The sequence below is a fragment of the Triticum aestivum genome, chromosome 5D (genome assembly GCF_018294505.1).
Source record: "Triticum aestivum cultivar Chinese Spring chromosome 5D, IWGSC CS RefSeq v2.1, whole genome shotgun sequence".
Classification (NCBI taxonomy): Eukaryota; Viridiplantae; Streptophyta; class Magnoliopsida; order Poales; family Poaceae; genus Triticum; species Triticum aestivum.
In genome coordinates this window covers 268,466,147-268,486,226 of record NC_057808.1, presented here as the reverse complement: position 1 = coordinate 268,486,226, position 20,080 = coordinate 268,466,147, and positions in this window count along the sequence as shown.

The window sequence follows — 20,080 nt, the reverse complement described above, 5'->3', positions numbered from 1 at the left end:
AAATTTAAGAGGGGGGCAAAGTTTGTACTTTCCCCAAATTTCAAACAAGCGCGTCCCATCTGTTCAAAAAAGCCAAAAACAAGCGCGTCCCAGACCGAAACATGGTTCTCCCTTAGCTCCACCCACCCCTCCCCTCCCCCCCGTCCGATTCCCCATTCGTACTCCGTGGGCGCCAAAACTACCTCTCCACCAGCTGCGAAACCCCGGTGTCCTCCGTCCGCCACCCCATCCCACCCATCAACCGCCGCCCTCCTCCATCACGCCGGAGCCGATACCCCGACGTCGTCGTCCACCGCAACACCCTCCACGGCTAGTAGTTGAAGCCGAGGCCAAGCCGTCCGTACCCGAGCTAGTTCAACCACGTCGTCCTGCGCCTCACCGCTGCCGCTCCAACTTCGCCACTGTCCACCGCACCGGAGCTATTCCTGCTACGCCGTCCTTCGCTGCCTCGGATCTGCTTCCCCTCCGCTGACATACGGCCACGGCAACATAGTCAACAATTTGGCCATGCGTTCGTCCAAGGCTGCACCCTCCTCCAAAACATCGGTTCCCCCGGCAAAAAGAAGAAGATCGCCGCCACATATGGAGGAGACCACACTGGCAACCAGAAATGGTACTCCTCTTCTCTTATTCATGCAAATCTTACGTGCCTACTTGCACGGTATTCATCCCACAGAAGACACTAGTTGACCGCTTCTTCTTGATACTAGATGTTCCTAGTAACTCGCGATGCACAAGGTTTCTCCTCATATATTATTTCACCTTAGCTAGAGGTCCGTCGTCCCCCTGGATTTCAATTCCTGGTCAGTTGATTCCCAATTAACGGAAGCATTCCCCGGCGTAACAGGCGCTAGTCCGCCTATTACACCGGGGAAGCAGCGCCTTGGTGTTTATCTTAGGGGCGTGTGGGGCCTAGAGCTGCTGGCGCTCGATCTGGAGGTCGGACGGGATTAAAGGGATGGCCTGAGGGGCGCTGCCAAGCACGGTGGTGGTGTGAGGTCGAGGGGAGGGCGGGGTGGCGGAGGCAGGGGTCTGGGCCGGTGGTCGCTGGCGGTTCGAGAAAGATCGTCAACAGTGACTGGCGGGAGGTAGACGAAGGCCATCTGCCCGTTCCTTATAGATCGGACGGTTCATAAAAAAAATCGACTGACCTATTTATTTTCAGTTGACTGTTATCTTGATAGGACCACATGTGGTGGTGTGCTGGAAGAGTACCTGCATTTCCTGTGCTCATATATTACAAAATCATACCGAGTAGAAACTAATTTTGTTTGCCATGCAATGTTGTAGAGCTATCATATGTCTCCTGTCATTTATTTTTCAGCCACCTGCTATCTGCTACTTTTACAGTGCACTAGTTCTGCACACACTTCACCCATACTCTCACTATTGTGTTTTTATGCAAGGGTATTTCAGACTCTGCTGCCTTGAGAGAAGCAGAAAAGAAAAGAGAGAAGTCGCTCCAGCGTCGTACACGGATAGGCCAGACACGTTTCAGCCTTATAAAGGGTGCAGTGTCAGCATATGGAGACGGTAAACATAGCTCTGGAGTTGATGACCTCGCTCGCAATGAACCACCATCCCAGGTGCTTGCTTTAACTTCGCGGTGTCATATGTGGTTGCATGTTGCATATGGTGTCTAGCTTGTATTCGAAAGGCCGAAGTCGGTCTTTATTAAGATAAGGCAGTCAGGCCAGTGGACTACTGTGAGTAAAGATCCTCATTTAAAGAATGCAGCGTCAGCCTCCCGACATGATTCTCAAGAAACAGCAAGGCTAGATGAAGATAGTGAACGTAGCTCTGTAGTTGATTACCGCATTTCCCCTACACTAGCATTGCAGGTGCTTGCTCTAACTTGGCAGCGTGATATGTGGTTGCATGTTGCATATGGTGTCTAGATTGTAATTCTTCCAATCTGGTTAAATTGCATGTGCTATTCTTCTTAGTTTATACATTATACCTATTAATGTGACATGCCTTCCTATTTTTATTACATAGTACATCCGTCTATTAAGCATGTCCTTACATAAAACTATTTTTTTTTATCCGGCATCAATCAATATGACGAGACACCTTTAGTATATGCAGTGCGATATTAGTTGCATCTTTCATATGATTTATAGCATGCGCTGCTTCTAATTTGTTGAAATGCCATTTATGATGGGACGCTTTTAACTTGGCAGAGTCATATTGGTTGCATCTTTCATGTGGTGTCTAGCTTGCATTGCTTCTTATTTGTTGGAATGGTTTTTGCTTAGTTTACACAAACAGTTGTGAATATGCCACGCCGTCCTGTTTTTCGTACATATTCCATCCGGGTATCATGTGTTTGCCTTACATCAAAGTAGTGATTCTCAGTATCATGCACGAATGAGTTCTAAAGAGTGAATTTTATTGCTTTTTCTTGTCGGTTTTACTTGACAATTCAAAATCAATAAAGCGGAAGGAAGTTAGCAAGGCAGCGGATAAAGGTGCTCCTTCCAAACAGAGGGCCTCTACAGATTCTACTCCGCCATCCCCCCAAGATGATTTGCAAGACAACACATGCATAGACACTCAACGTAGCTCTGTTGATGATGAGGACATCTCCCCTAGTGCACCATCACAGGTTCTCCCTCTAACTTGGCACTGTTATATGTGGTTGCATGTTATGTATGATGTCTAGCTTGTATTGCTTCTAATTTTGTTGAATTCCATCTGCTTACTTTACACATTATACTTGTGAATAAGACACATGTTTCTGTTTCTAGAACATACAATATCTGTCTATCACACCATGTTTACATCAAAGTACTACTGTTGTGTAACCTACAACAATCACTTATCATAAGACACGTTTGACTTGGGAGTGTGATATAGGTTACATCTCACATTCTTTTCTAGCTTGTACTACTTCTAATTTGTTGAAATGGCACTTATGACGAGACAGTTTTAACTTGGTAGAGTGATATTCGTTGCATCTTTCATATGGTGTCTAGCTTTCATTGCTTCTAATTTGTTGAAATGCCATCTCCTTAGTTTACACATCATAAGCTGTGAATATGCAATGCTGTGAATATGCAATGGCACTAATGACGAGAGACCTTTAACTTGGTAGTGTGATGTTGTTTGCATCTTGCATATATATGATTTATTTCTTGTATTGCTTCACATTTGTTTAAACGCCATTTATGATGAGACACTGTTAACTTGGCAGAGCGATATTTGTAGCATCTTTCATATGGTGTCTACCTTCCATTACATTGCTTATAATTTAGTGAAATGTCTTCTGCTTAGTTTACACATCATAGTTCTGTTATCTCATGCCGTCCTGTTTTTCGTACATATTACATCCTCATATCATGTGGTTGTCTAATATCAAAGTTCAGTTCGTCTGTATCACGCATCAATTTGTTCTGAAGAACTAAATTGTTATTCATTTTTCTTGTCGGCTTGACTTAACATGGCACAGAGAAAGAGGAAGCAACACAGAATGACAGGGCAAGGGAAGCGGAAGAATCATGCAGATTCTGCTGGTACTGATGGTGCAATAGAAGGTCAAAGTCCAGCGGAAAATTGTACAAACAGGGTATCCCGTGCTACACGAGCTGCAAAACAAGCCAAACAGAAACAAATAGCTGCCACCAAACAAGCAGAGACAGCCCTAGTTGTTGCAACACCTTCCACAGTACCACCAGCTGCATGAGTTACTCGTTGGTCAACTCAGCTAGCAGCACGTTCCCAAGCTCCCTTGCCACCTGACACTACTTCCGAAGCACTCTTGACACAAGATGAGTTGGCAAGATCAGATGAACTTTGTGAGCTTCAACAGCAAGAAGGTAGTTGCTGGAGTCAAGTTACACTTGCATGCTTCTTTATATGTAGTCTCACAGTTTGATGTACACTAACACTTCTTATGTTCGTTGTTGGACTAGCACCTAGGCGCAAGAGGAAACAAACATCAGGGATAATGCTCGATAGGTTAACTAAATCTAGAGGAGGAAGAATGGAGATCCGTTTTGAGGCAGGTTTAAAAGGCCACGTGATGCTATAGAGTCAGCCAAGTTAGTATCAGAGGCAGCGGTTGCCGTTAGGTGTCATGTACATATCCTCCCAACATGGATTCAGTATAGGAATGACAAAGACGAAACCCAGTTCAACACCTTCCTCGACCATTTATCTGTAAGTATGGTTATGTATGGAAACTAGTAATATCGTCTTGCTCTGTCCATACTTTCTAGGTTGCTGATAATGAGACTCCCATAATTTTCAACAGATGAGGTTCAAGTTGGATAGCCAAGATGATGCAACCATACAAGCTTGCACCCATGTTTTCAAGTCTGCTCTACGACAGTATCGGTATAACTTGAGGAAAACTCACTTTGAAGGCAAGGCTAACAGTGAACTTGCCCAAACATCTCCAGTGGAAAATATATCGGATGAAGACTGGAGAGGTCTCGTTAAACACTGGCCTGATCCAAAGTATCAGGTACATTATATATATGTGATCAAATCACATGTTGAAGTCCTATTTACGCATGTGCCACACAAGTCTTTCTTCTTGTAGGTGAACTGTTCAAAGAACAAGGCCAACCGTACGAAAGTGAAATTCCAACAGACGACAGGATCTCGTAGCTATATTGCACACTGCGAGGCTTTTGTAATTAGCTGTTGTTTCACTCTTTTCGCTGTACCATATTATCAAATCTATAAAAAAAATCTATATTGACTTGTTCCAAATGCAGAGGAAAGCCCGCAAGGACCAAAAAGTACTTCACCCAAATGCTGTGGAAATCTTCAAGGGCTGTCACACCAGCAAGACGAAGGGCATGACTACACCAGTCAAAGCCGATGTTGTAAGTAGTCCTTAATCCTCATGCCTTTTAAATACTACTTACTCTGACTTGTGCCTTGAACTGCATGGTTTGCAGCCAATGTCTATTACTCTTTTCAATTTTAAACACAATCGTCTTAGCGTATCATTGCACCTTACAAGGTTTAAAAGAGAGGAGTGATGTTCCTTTGATCTTGACCTGTAGTCTAGTTCCGTGCTGGACTTGCCCACACAATGTTACAATTGCCTGTTTGTCTGTTCTCAGTTGTTTTGTGATATGAATGATGTCATACTATGCTTACCGTATTATAAACTTTGTCTCTTTATCCTTAGTTGTCAATACAATGTGAAGAAATAGACAATACATTAGCCATGGTACATGGTCATATGTTTGGAACCTGGTTTTATTATGTACTTTGCAGTAAAATACAACTAATATTTTACATGGGTTCACCAGAATAAGTTCTGTATATAGACCAAAGCTATTTTGTTTGGTTTTGCTGCCTCCTTAATATCTTCTGTTCTGGTACTACTAATGTAAAAACTCAACTTTTCAGCAAGCTATGGAAAAAATGGTGGAACCGCCACCTTCTGAAGGTGGCGAGGCAACTATAACCGCAATGTCAGCTCTTGCTGCAGTGGGTCAGTACCTGTCCACTAACAGTGCCAAAAGCACGTTCCTGCGTAATACTGGGTTGGTTGTTAAGGCAATCTCGTCCAAACTGCCTCATGATCAAGATATGCAAGCTCAAAACAATGTTATATCTGCGCTCCAGACACAAGTCCATTCCCTAACAGAGACCCTTTGTGAAACAAGGACAGACATTGTTCGATGTCGTCAAGATATGCATGGTTTTGAAACCAGACTATCAGACATTTGCTATGTTGTTCAGGAGCCTAGGAGAAATGAAGGCGAAGGTTATGGTGCTCCATCAGACAATACAACATGAAAACATAACAGTCAGGTCAAATGAACTGAGCTTCTGAACTTCTGGTGGTGCATTTATCTGCCAGACTTTTAACTTTTATGCCAACCTTCCTTTTGTTTTATAGTTGTAATTTGTTTTGTTGCAATACAAAATTTGTTCTTAACGTGCAGCCACCGGCTGAAGAAAACAGCAAGCCATTTTTGTATAGTGTAGGGTGTTCCCTATATTTGCACTGGTGGTGATCTTTGATGCCCAGTGGATGTAATCTGTGCAATCGCCTTAATAGCCTAGCGTTAGTTTCGGGCTTATTTATTTCCTAGTCTTCTTTTCCCCTCGTTTGCTAGTGGTCACAACAACCATGGGCCATATACGGACCGTGGTAACCTTGACCCTGCCAGGGCCGTAGGATCCATGGGCCTCCTACGGGCCGTCGATAAATGGGCCTCCAACAGGGCCGTAGAATCGGTGGGCCTCGGTCTGTCAGATAAATGGGTCTACATGGGCCGTAAACGAGCGTAATTGGTATCGACCCAGCACGGTAACGGGTCGTTAACAGGCCGGAGGACCGCAAAGGCTTAATTCTGTCACAGGCATAACAGGTCGTTAATGGGCCAGAATATAGGACGGGCTGGAAACGGCGCAACGGGTTAACAGGCTAGAAACGGGCCGACTCTTGCCACGGGCCGAATTTGGCCCATTAGGGGAACAGGCAAGTAATGGGCCGGAAGTAATCGAGGGCCGAAAAGGAGCCCAAGAACGTATGGGCCGTCAGTAGGCCGAAAGCTAACACGGGCTGGAAACGGCCCATGTGAATCATGGGTCGTTAACGGCTACAAAGAAATTTACTGTTCACTATGGGCTAGAGTCATCGTGGGCCTCTAAAGGGCCTAAAGATACGAAGGCCTCATATGGGCCGAAAGACGTCGTGGGCCATACATGGGCCGAAAGTGAAACGGGCTGGTGTTATATTCGACGGCCCACATGACATTGTTGGGCCGATTTCAGGTAGGCCCTAACGGGTCGTGCGTTACCGGGTCGTAAAATGGGCTATTTGCGAAGAGACCGTTAACAGGCTTTTCATGGGCCAGCCCGCTAACTTTTGACCAAGTCAAACGGGCCGGCCTTTGTAAGCTAAATGGGCCGGTGGTGGGCCGTCGCATGTGTCGACATATCATAGGCGCCTATCTGACCCACTAACGAGCTGACACGTGTTTCCTCCGGCCAATCAGAATTTTACACGTGGAAATTTCCCATTGGTCTGGGCTGTTAACGGGTTATCGGATCCAAAATCAGACCCGATAGCTTAACGGCGACCCGTTACGGTGGATGCCACGTGTCGGTCACCCTTGATGAAAGCACTTCTGTGACACGCGATTTATCGTCATGGAAGTGGACACTTCCGTGATGATAATTATGGTAATGTCATGGAACACTTCTACGACAGCACAAGTATGACTATCTTGATTCTATCATAAAATCGTCATGGATGTATATGCATGACAAAAAACATGACCTACTGTGACAAACACGTATCATCACGAAAGTGTATGTTTTTGTAGTGAAGAGAGGAAGCTAATGATAATGATCATGCAACTTTAGATCAAGTTACTACCGAACCTCATAGGTCAACCAAAGCACGTTCCGCACTAGAGTGGTACGGTAATCCTGTTTTGGAAGTCAAGTTGCTAGACCATGATGAACCTACGAACTATGAGGAAGCAATGATGAGCCCAGATTCCGCAAAATGGCTTGAGGCCATGAAATCTGAGATAGGATCCATGTATGAGAACAAAGTATGGACTTTGGTTGACTTGCCCGATTATCGGCAAGCCATAGAGAATAAATGGATCTTCAAGAGGAAGACGGACGCTGATAGTAGTGTTACTATCTACAAAGCTAGACTTGTCGAAAAAGGTTTTTGACAAGTTCAAGGTGTTGACTACGATGAGATTTTCTCACTCGTAGCGATGCTTAAGTCTGTCCGAATCATGTTAGCAATTGCCACATTTTATGAAATCTGGCAAATGGATCTCAAAACTGCATTCCTTAATGGATTTCTTAAATAAGATTTCTATATGATGCAACCAGAAGGTTTTGTCGATCCTAAAAGTGCTAACAAAGTGTGCAAACTCCAGCGATCCATCTATGGACTGGTGCAAGCATCTCGGAGTTGGAATATACGCTTTGATAAGGTGATCAAATCATATGGTTTTATATAGACTTGTGGTGAAGCCTGTATTTACAAGAAAGTGAGTGGGAGCACTACAACCTTTCTGATAAGTATATGTGAATGACATATTGTTGATCGGAAATGATGTAGAATTTTCTGGAAAGCATTAAGGAGTGTTTGAAAGGAGTTTTTCAAAGAAAGACCTCGGTGAAGCTGCTTATATATTGGGCATCAAGATCTATAGAGATAGATCAAGACGCTTGATAAGACTTTCGATGAGTACATACCTTGATAAGATTTTGAATGAGTTCAAACTGGATCAGTCAAAGAAGGAGTTCTTGTCTGAGTTGTAAGGTATGAAGTTGAGTAAGACTCAAAACCCGACCACGCAGAAGATAGAGAGAGAATGAAAGTCATTCCCTATGCCTCTGCCATAGGTTCTATAAAGTATGCCACGCTCTATACCAGACCTATTGTGTACCTTTCCATGAGTTTGGCAAAGGGGTACAATAGTGATCCAGGAGTAGATCACTGGACCGCGGTCAAAATTATACTTAGAAGACTAAGGAGACATTTCTCGGTTATGGAGGTGATAAAGAGTTCTTCGTAAAGAGTTACGTTGATGCAAGCTTTGACACCGATCTGGATGACTCTAAGTCTCAATCTGGATACATATTGAAATTGGGAGCAATTAGCTAGAGTAGCTCTCTGCAGAGTATTGCAGACATAGAAATTTGCAAAATGCATACGGATCTGAATGTGGCAGACCCGTTGACTAAACTTCTCTAACAAGCAAAATATGATCACACCTTGGTACTCTTTGGGTGTTAATCACATAGCGATGTGAACTAGATTTATTGACTCTAGTAAACCCTTTGGGTGTTGATCACATGGCGATGTGAACTATGGGTGTTAATCACATAAAGATGTGAACTATTAGTGTTAAATCACATGGCGATGTGAACTAGATTATTGACTCTAGTGCAAGTGGGAGACTGAAGGAAATATGCCCTAGAGGCAATAATAAATTTGTTATTTTATATTTCCTTATATCATGATAAATGTTTATTATTCATGCTAGAATTGTATTAACCGGAAACTTGATACATGTGTGGATACATAGACAACACACAGTGTCCCTAGTAAGCCTCTACTAGACTAGCTCGTTAATCAAAGATGGTTAAGTTTCCTAACCATAGACATGTGTTGTCATTTGATGAACAGGATCACATCATTAGGAGAATGATGTGATGGACAAGACCCATCCGTTAGCTTAGCATAATGATCGTTAAGTTTATTGCTATTGCTTTCTTCATGACTTATACATATTCCTTTGACTATGAGATTATGCAACTCCCGGATACCGGAGGAATACCTTGTGTGCTATCAAACATCACAACGTAACTGGGTGATTATAAAGATGCTCTACAGGTATCTCCGAAGGTATTTGTTGGGTTGGCATAGATCGAGATTAGGATTTGTCACTCCGAGTATCGGAGAGGTATCTCTGGGTCCTCTCGGTAATGCACATCATAATAAGACTTGCAAGCAATGTAACTAATGAGTTAGTTATGGGATGATGCATTACAGAACAAGTAAATAGACTTGTCGGTAACGAGATTGAACTAGGTCTGAAGATACCTACGATCGAATCTCGGCCAAGTAACATACCGATGACAAAGGGAATAACGTATTTTGTCATAACGGTTCGACCGATAAAGATCTTTGTTGAATATGTGGGAGCCAATATGAGCATCCAAGTTCCGCTATTGGTTATTGACCGGAGAGGTGTCCCGGTCATGTCTACGTAGTTCTCGAACCCGTAGGAGCATCCAGGCACACTTAGCGTTCGATGACGATTTGTATTATTTGAGTTATGTGATTTGGTGACCGAATGTTGTTTGGAGTCCCGGATGAGATCACGGACATGACGAGGAGTCTCGAAATGGTCGAGAGGTAAAGATTCATATATAGGAAAATATTATTCAGACACCGTAAGTGTTCTCGGGTAAGTATCGGGTCTCCGGAAGGGGTTCCGGGCTACCCCCGGCAAACTATATGGGCCTTATGGGCCAAGAGGGGAAACACACCAGCCACAAAGGGGCTGGTGCCCCCCCCCATATGGGTTGGCCAAATTGGAGAAGGAAAGGGGAAGGAGGATAGGAAAAAGGGAATAGGATTCCCCCTTCCCCCTCTTCCCTTCCTACTCCGAATAGGAATAGGAAAGGGGAGAGGCCGAATTGGGAGGTGCCCAAGTAGGATTCCTCCTACTTGGGGCTCCCCCTTGGCTGCCTCTCCTCCCCTCCAACCTATATATATGAAGGGGGGCACCGCTAGAACACACAATAAACATTGTTTACGCCTCCGGTCATATTCACGTAATGCTTAGGCGAAGCCCTGCGCGGATCACTTCACCATCACCGTCACCATGCCGTCGTGCTGATGGAACTCTCCCTTGACACTTTGCTGGATCAAGAGTTCGAGGGACGTCATCGAGCTGAACATGTGCAGAACTCGGAGGTGCCGTACGTTCGGTGCTTGATCGGTTGGAACGAGAAGAAGTTCGACTACATCAACCGCATTGTCAAACGCTTCCGCTTTTGGTCTACGAGGGTACGTGGACACACTCTCCCCTTCTCGGTGATATGCATCTCCTAGATAGATCTTGCGTGAGCGTAGGAATTTTTTTGAAATTGCATGCTACGTTCCGCAACACCGACGACGGGGGCGGCTGCTGGTAGCGGGGCGCCCCCTACGCCCTGCGGTTGCTGCTGGCGGCGGCCCCCGCCGCCCCGCCGATTGCGCCGGCCCCCGCCACCTTGCGGCTGTTGGGGAGGCGCGGGGGCGCGGGCGGTGCAGGCGGCAGTGGGTAGTAGCCGGTGGGCGCGGGCTGACGGGGTGCGGCCGGAGGAGCAGGGCCACCGCGGGTGGTGCCGGCGGCGAGGGCGGTGTGCTGGACCCGCTGCTTCAGCTTCGTCATCCGGCGCTCCTCAAGTTTGAGGTACGCGACGACGCGCTGGAAAGTGGGCTGCGGCAGCAGGGTAAGGTTGGACGCCGTGTTGCCGAAGTCCTCGTTAAGACCGGCGGTGAGGGTGCTCATCATGAGGTCGTCAGAGACCTTAGCGCCGATGTCACGAAGCTCGTCGGCGAGCATCTTGAGCCTCATGCAGTACTCGTCGATGGTGGAGTTGTCCTGGTGATAGCCGAAGAACTCCTGCTACAAGAAAACAAGGCGCTGAAGTTTGTTGTCTGTGAAGAGCACGTTGATCTTGGCCCACACGTCGCAGGCGACGACCATGTGGAAGATGTCCTTCGAGACCGTCTGGTAGAACCAACGGATGATCGTGGCCTCAATGCCAGACCACTCCGGATCGCCGCGCATGTACACGCTGTCCACGGAACCGTCGATGTGCTCAGTGAGATAGTACTCGTGGAAGATGAGGTTGAAGTAGGTCTTCCACACGTAGTATGACGTGCTGGAGCTGTCGAGACGGATAGGGACCCGGGCCTCAATGTTGAGGTAACATATGGCGGCGGCGGAGTGCTCGGGGCCGGCGAAGGGGTTCGACGAGCGGGTCGTGGAGGAGCCTGGGAAGACATGGCGGCGCGGCTAGTTTTTTTTTGTTTTTGGTGGAGAGAGGAGAGGGGGAACCGTGGCAGCAGGAGAGGCGGCCGCGGCTATAGCGGGAAGAGGGCTCGGCTGTGGCGCGGCGCGGCAGGGAGTGGCGCAGAGCAGTGGCGGCGACGCAGATGGAGGGGGCGCGACGGCGGCTGCGAAGGGCGCGGGCGGAAGCGAGTACGGGTGGCGGCGGCGCGGGTTGGGAGGGAGGGGCGCGGCGGCGGCACGGTGTGGTGGTGGGAGGGCGACAGCGGCGGCGACACGAGGAGGCGCGGCGGCGGCGGCGGCTAGCCCTAGGAGAGGAACGACCAAGATGATACCATGTAGATGGAGAATTTGAAATACAATAGACGTTGTATTGATGGCGTGCTGATGCATGTATATATAATTATAGGGAAGGCCTCTATCTCAACTATACAAGACTAGAAGATGGATCACAACTCCAATATACATGAAACACAAAATACATACTCAACATACGGTTCGGGCTTAAAAAAAAGAAAGCTCTTCTGTGTGATGCGAGCTGCTTTCCGCTTCCAGCAAACAAACAAACCGTAACAGGCAAGCAGTCGAGAGAAAGCTCGTCTATGTGGACTGCTCTTCCGTTTCCAGCAGACGAACAGACCTGCACCGGCAAAAGCCGGTTTACATATCCATGCTGGTGTACACACAAATGCTCTCCTCGTGTGGGACGAGAAGAAGGCAGCAGCACAGAGCGGCTGCGGACAACAAGCCAAGGAATCTCTTCATCTGTACAAAATGTTGTTTATTTTTTTAAAGAGAAAGTGCTGTGTTCTTAGGATCATCGGAGGCTGCGGCCATTGTTTTTTCACGGTAAGTACCAGAAGCCACGTACGTGCTCAGCTCAACGGTATTGTTAATTCTCTCGAAACAGATTTTCATCCTGTTTTATATATAAAGCATCAACCACACAAAGTACACGGCCGATACAAAGGGACGGGGAAGTCGTCAAACAATGCCTTCTGCCTTCAGAAATAACCTTCACGGTGTTATGGGCCTCTTATTTCCACTGTGGATCCGGCCGTAGTCGTTACAAAAATCGTACTATCACTGTCCTAGAAAACTTGTCTTGTTGCGAGAAAGCTTTGCAGGCTCGTGCAAGGACCAAGACGACTTATTCGAAGCAGCACCGTGATGATCTTTTACACGGAAGAGGACGCTCGAATCAGTCAAAAAGAAACAAGGGCCACGTCCAGCCCGGTTCAGCTCCTCTGCAGAGGCCTGTCGTTTCACCGTCCACCGCCTTCACTCAACCCATCTGCCCGCTCCCAAGAAGTGTCAGTCCAGTGTCCAGATAGTAGCTAGCGCTGCTTTCCATCAGATCCGTAAACTTAGGAAGGCTAGAATGGCTCTCGCTCGGGTGCCTCCGCCGCGCTCACCTACCGTGCCTACCCCGCCCGCCGCGCCTTGCGCTGCTCCCCTCTCCGCGTCGGCCTTCATTGATGGTGCCTCCGGCCGGATCCTTCCCTGTGTCGCCTTGCGGGATGCATGGGAGGCCTCGGCATCCAGCCTCGTTGACCCAGTCTCCGGGCGGATCTTCCCGTGTGTGGCGCTGCGCGAGGTGTGCTCTGAAGAGATCCGGGTAAGCGATTCCCCCAGCTCCTCTTCTTGCCCTCTGTCTGCTTCGCAGCCGCCCGTCGCAGAGCTCCACCCCCCAGCTTGGGCCGCTGTGGTGGCTGCGTCCTACAGGCCTAGGTTGAAGTCGATCGTGGTGGTGCCTGGTCGCGAGGATTCGCCTGCCGTCGGGTTGATGCCTTGCCTGGCAGCTGGCCCTGCGCCCGTCGCACGCGCGCCTGCAGATGGCCCTGGTGCGGCGATCGACTCGGCTGCGCCGGCGACCCATTCCTCTTTTGCTCCGTCTGCCTCGGCATCTATTGCAGTGGGTGATGGCGCGGGTTGGACGGAGGTCTCCTCTCGGCGTGCCCAGAAGACGGCGAGGCGTCAAGCGCGTGAGGCTGCTCAGTGCCCAAAAGATTTGCGCCTGCGGCGCCATGATCACCCTGCCCCAACTGCTGCCGCTGAAGCATTCAAGAGGCGATTTGGCAATCTGTGTTACCGTTGCCTGGGCTCAAGGCACAAGTTCTTCGAGTGCCGCGACCCTATAACTTGCTATTCTTGCAAGCGGCCTGGTCATCTCGAACGTGGCTGCCCTGAGCGCCTGAAGAGCAGCATCGCCACGAGCAGAGCGCCTCCGCCTTTGTTTGCTGCTGCTGCTGCGGAGCCCCCTCTGCTTTCGTCTCCGACCGCTTCTCCTGTGGCGCCACTGCCACCGCGTCCTGCTGTGCGTCGTGCTGCTGCGCCCGTGGTGACCATGGAGTATGTCCCGGGCGAGGCGGCGCGGAGGCCGGCCAACTCCAACTGCACGGTCGTCAGTACCCCGGCGATGGAAGCGGAGGCCCATCGCCTGCGCTCGTCAGCTCTAATCCTGTCCGCGGGCGGGCGCTGCTCCAACATCTCCGCCGACATGGTTGCGCGCGCGGTCGAGCGGGATTTCCGCTTCCCCTGGAGCGACATCGCCGTGGCGCCCTTCTTCCCCGACGACTTCCTCCTCACCATGTTCCAGCCCGCCCAGAGGGATCTGGCTCTCGAGCAGAGGGGCATCGAGGTGGCCGGCGTGCAGTTCAAGTTCCGGCCATGGCTACCTCCCCCCGGCAGCAGCCGCGTCTGGCGTTACTATTGCCGCGTGGCCATCGAGAGGCTGCCGCTCAACTCCTGGGACTGGGTTAGCGTCAAGGAGGTCCTCGGCAAGGACTGCGATCTTGACCTCATCGAGCGGCAATCCACCTCCAAGGCCAACTGCTCTGCCCTCTTCGCCTGGCTCTGGACTTGGCATCCAGACAAGATCCCGCGTGCGTCCGACTTCAACGTGCTGCAGCGTCCCGACATCGTCCGCCCCAGAGAGTTCTTGCCGGAGGGCACGCCTGCGGAGGAGGGCAGGGAGGGCCCGTTCTTCCCGGTGTTGATCCACCTGGATGTGGTGAAGGACTACACGCCAATCTCTCCCGGCGCCTCGCCCGTGCATGGGTGGCGAAGGGAGTGGCCTCGCACCTACCGGTTCAAGGGCAAGTGGCGCTTCGGGACGCGCGACGGAGATGACAGGGCGCGGTCAGTCGGATCCAGTTCGGCTCGCTTCGAGCGACGATGAAGAAGGAGATGGCGGCGGCTGCAGCCGTCAGCGCGGCAAGCGGGGCGGTGTGCGCAAGCGATTCCTGAAGAGCATGCGAGAGCAAGCGATGTGCAGAGACACTGCGAGCAGGGACCCCGAGCCTCGCCGCCACAGGCGGCATGCCGATCTTCTTGACGGCGATGCGCCGGTGGGTTCGAGCGCTCCGGGCGAGCTGCAGCGGTGTGGGAGCCTGCCACCGGCCAGTGTTTTCGCCACCCCTGCGCTTGAAGTGGTCCGGGCTGATCAGATGGAGCCGCAGCGGGAACAGCCCGACATGCATGAGGTGGCTGAGGTCGTCAGTGATGCCATGAGCACGGCTGCTGATGGGGAACATGTGGAGCAGCCGGAGACCGTGCGGCTCGAGGAGGTCCTGCCCACTGACCTGCCTCCCGCTGATCTTGCGGCCAGGGCGCTCTTTTGTGGGCAAGGAGGACGGCAGACTTGTGAGTATGACCTTTTCAACACCAGCGCGACCACTTTTGGGATGGTGCAGCTGTACTCACCCCCTCGGCAGCGGTCCCTGTTTTGCTTCAGCCCAAGCACTGCCTGGCCACAGCCTGATGCTGCGACCCTGACGGCGGCCAGCGTTGCCTCCTTCTTTGCTGCTGCCCCCGACAACTGCGCGCCGTCCTTCCCCCCTGCAGTGCCCGACAGCTCTGCTCTGCCTCCGCTGCCGCCGTCCTTTGCTGATGGCCCGCTGTTGGGCGGAGTGTTTGGACCATGCTTCAGTCCCAGTCCCTTCCAACCCATGGGGGAGGGGTTGCCGATCAGTGAGATGATGGGATGGTTCGACCCTGGGCCTGATGTGCTTTTTGGGCCAGGGGTCCAGTGCGCGCCCGCTCCTACCGGTTTGGGCTTCTCTTCCGCCCAACAGGATATGGGTGTTGGGCCGTGGGGCTATCTGACCCAGTCGGTGGAGGAACAACGCGCTAGACGCGCTCTGGCGAAGGCAAACCTGACCGGCCCTGGCCTGGTGACGGCTATCACGGCACGAGTGGCGGAGCTGCACATCGATGAGCAGCGTGCTTTTGTCAACAAGATCGCTGCTCTGCTTTCTTCCTCTGTTCTGGGCTCCCTTCCTGCTGCGGCCTCGAGCTCACAGAAGCGCTCGCTGCGCCATCGCCTTCTTGGAGCAGGGAAGGGAACTCGTCAGAGCACCCGGCTGGTTCGGCTGCGCTCAAGCTTCTCCACCTCCAGGCGCACCCAGGCTGCGATCTGCGTCAAGCTGGGACTCATCAAGAAGGCTGAGGAGTTCTCCGATGACACTCTTCTATCATATGTCCAGTTTTTCCGCGCCCCCATGCTGCCGGAGAACGTGGCCAAGTTAGCAGAGATTGCAGGGCTAGCCTCGCCGGCGTAGCTTCGTCTTCCTGATGAGGAGCTGCAGGCCATCCTTGAGGAGCTCTTTGTGAGGGCCGCCTGATGCGTGCGCCGCTCGTCCATTCGTAGCTCTAGAGTTTCCCATGATTAGTGCCTACTGCTTTGTCTGCCCCCGTGCCCTCTGTGTGCGCCCATTGGCTGCCTCTGTATCGCTAGCATCCGTTCTCTGTTTGTGCGCCCCTTGGCTGCCCTTTGCCTGTCACCTGAACCTGGCTCTTAGTAGGTGTTGGCCTCACCAATGTACCCCGGTTGTTTTCCATGTTTTCCATGAATGATCAGCTGTCTCTCTTGAACTGGAATGTTAGTGGACTGAACGATTCCGCGCGGCGCGCGTCAGTCCGCGCGTTGATTGATCAGTCTGCAAGTTCGATTATCTGGTTGCAGGAATCTAAGCTTGCAGCCTGTTCAGCGGCGGACCGGCTAGAGATCCTGGGGCCGAGGTTCGATATGCATGCTGCCCTTAATGCTAACGGCACCAGAGGAGGGATCCTTCTAGGTTGGAGGTCTGATCGCTTCACTGCAACCATGATCGAGACACGCGAGTTCTCCATCACGGCTTGCTTCTCGCCCGTGGATGGAGGGGATCTGTGGTCTTTGACTACTGTCTATGGGCCGCATGATGAGCCTAGGAAGCAGGCATTCCTTGTTGAACTTGCGCTGATTCATAATGCAGTCCTCGGCCCCTGGCTGCTAATAGGCGACTTCAACCTGATCAAAGACCCGCAAGACAAAAACAATAATCGCACCTGCCGGCGTTGGATGAATCGTTTCCGCCGCACCCTTAATAGATCAAGCCTGCACGAAATCCCCCTAGTTGGTCGCAAGTACACATGGAGTAATGAGCAGCAAGTGCCCACCCTTGTTCGTCTAGATCGTGCCTTCTGTAACGTTGAGTGGGAGCTGCTCTTCTCGGCCGCCAAACTCCTGCCGCTTGCCTCTGCCATCTCCGACCACTGTCCGCTGATGTTGGTAAATGAGGGCATCATTGCTACCAACCGCCGATTCCGCTACGAGAGCTATTGGCAGTTCATCGCGGGTTTTCACGAGGTAGTACAGCTGGCCTGGGCGGAAGGAACTGGTGGCAGATGCCCGATTTCGCGCCTGAACATGAAGCTTTGGCGCACTAGCAAAGCGCTGAGAAACTGGAGCAGAACGCACATCGGAGATCTGCAAAAACAGCTGGCCATTGCTAATGAGTTAATTCTCCAGCTTGAGGTTGCGCAAGAGTCGCGCCAGCTAACGATTGTTGAACAGGACCTGCGGCATACGCTTAAATCCAGAACGATGGGCTTGGCGGTCTTGCTTAAGATCAAGCGCCGTCAACGGAGCCGTGTGCTTTGGCTCAAGGCTGGAGACGCCAATACAAAGTTCTTCCAGCGGAAGGCGAATGCTCGGCATAAGCGGAATATTATCCACATCCTCCATGGCCCAGGAGGCGCGGTATCCTCTGCGGATGGAATGTTACAGCTAGCCCATGGCTATTTCACTGATGTCTTTGGGACGGCCCAAACGACCCCGACCACGTTCAACTGGGACGAGCTGGACCTTGATCAGGTTGATATGCATGACATAGAAGGGGAATTCACCCTCCAAGAGGTCAAAGCTGCAATTAATGACACACCTGCGGATAAGGCGCCCGGCCCGGATGGCTTTTCGGGAGGTTTCTTCAGAACATGCTGGGAGATAATTAAGCTTGACCTGCTCGCGGCGCTCAATCAACTCTATCACATGGACAGCACCGGTCTGGTTAGGATCAACAAAGCTCTGCTTGTCCTTTTGCCTAAGAAATTAGGTGCAGATAGATTGCAGGACTTCCGGCCGATCTCTCTCGTACACAGCCTGATTAAAATATTCACTAAGATTTTAGCCAGAAGACTTGCGCCGAAACTGAGTCAGCTTGTTGACCCTTGCCAGGCTGCTTTCATCAAACATCGCAGCATCCAGGAAAATTTTCTATATGTCCAGAACACTGCAAGGTTCTTCCACAAAAGCAAGAAGGCGGCCGTCTTGCTAAAGCTTGATATCGCTAAAGCATTTGACTCTGTGTCTTGGACCTATCTGTTGGATATGCTCAGAGCAAGGGGATTTAGCGTCAGATGGAGGGAGTGGATTGCCATGCTCCTTCGAACCTCTTCATCACGTGTCTTGATCAACGGAGCCTTATCAGACTCAATTTCCCATCGGCAAGGGCTGCGGCAGGGTGACCCCATTTCGCCATTCCTCTTTGTACTTGCCATGGACCCCCTGCAGCGAATCATGAGCCTAGCCACTGAACGAGGTCTCCTGTCGAAGCTCCCCGGGCGCCGTTCGGTGATGCGCTGCTCGTTCTACGCGGACGATGTTGTCCTGTTTCTGAAGCCGTCTGCGTCCGACGCCAACATGATAAAGCTGCTGCTCACGTTCTTCGGGAGTGTCACTGGCCTCCACACGAACATATCCAAGAGCTCGGCCATGCCCATTCGATGTGAAAATCTAGACCTACAGCAGCTACTGCAGCCGCTTGGGGTGGTGGTGAAGCACTTTCCGTGCACTTACCTTGGCATGCCGCTCTCCTTGCGGGCTCTCAAGAAAGTGGACCTTGAGCCTTGGCTACTGAAGTTTGGTGACAAAACTGCTTGCTGGAAGGGAAGCATGATGGCCAAGAGTGGAAGGCTAGTGCTGCTTAAATCAACACTGATCTCCCTTGCTATCTACTTGATGACTGTGCACAAGCTGCCCGTGTGGATTCGGAAGCAAGTCGTCCAGCTTTGCACGGCGTGGTTATGGAGTGGGGAGACGTCGTGCAATGGAGGAAAATGCAGAGTCAGTTGGGCACTACTGGCACGGCCGAAGCACCTTGGGGGCCTGGGTGTCTTTGATATACAGAAATTCGGGCGAGCACTCCGCCTTCGATGGCTCTGGATGTCCTGGCAACAACCGGAGAGGCCTTGGGTTGGTCTGGACTTGCCTTGCGACAAATCTGACAGGGCGCTATTCTCCATGGCGACATCGATCACAGTAAGTGATGGCAGACTTGCAAGCTTTTGGCATGACCGATGGTTGCAAGGCTTATGTCCAAAAACAATTGCTCCAAACCTGTTCAGAGTCTCCATCAGAAAGAATCGCTCGGTCAGAGAAGCTCTGCATGAGGATAGGTGGATGCTAGACCTAGCGCATGGCCTCACGGTACAGATGGAGGGTGAGTTGACACGACTAGCCGGTTTGCTTGACTTGGTGACTCTGGTCGATGGTACCCCTGACAAGATTGTATGGAGGTTCAACTCAAGCCAAGAATACACTACCAAATCTGCCTACCAACTCCAGTTCCTGGGATCAGTGCAACCGGAGGCCACTGCGCTGATGTGGAAGGGTTGGGCGCCTGCTAAGTGTCGTTTCTTCCTCTGGACGGCATCTCTGGGCCGCATCCTAACAGCCAACCTGCTTATTCGCCGCGGCTGGGAGAACAACTACTTTTGTGCGCTATGTGAGCGCAACCTGGAAACGGCTTTTCACCTGCTGGTCGAATGCCCATGGGCGAAGCAGAGCTGGGAGGGCTTGGCTGGTCTTGCTAGCATGCCTGCACTGCTGCCTACGGGCTGGGCGCATGTAACTAGCATCAACGAGTGGATGCTCACCTGCTGCACGAAGGTCGGACCAGCAAAACGCAAAGGGGCACTGTCTCTAGTGAACCTAGTCTCCTGGGAGCTTTGGGGTGAATGCAACAGGCGCGTTTTTGAGGACAAAAGGTTGGAGGTGCGCTCTTTTCTGCTGCGTGTGAAGGAAGAGATCATTCTTTGGAATCTGGCAGGAGCTGGGATCCCATTCGACCCAGGCTGAGGGGGTTCCTTCTGTAATCTTTTTTCCTTTTGGCATCTTTTCTCTAGATGCATTGCCCCTTCGGCTTCCCCTGTACTGGCTTTTTTCTCTCTGATCAATGAATTTGGTAGATCAACTACCAACATTCAAAAAAAATTCCATGCTTGAAGGCGACACCAACGACAGT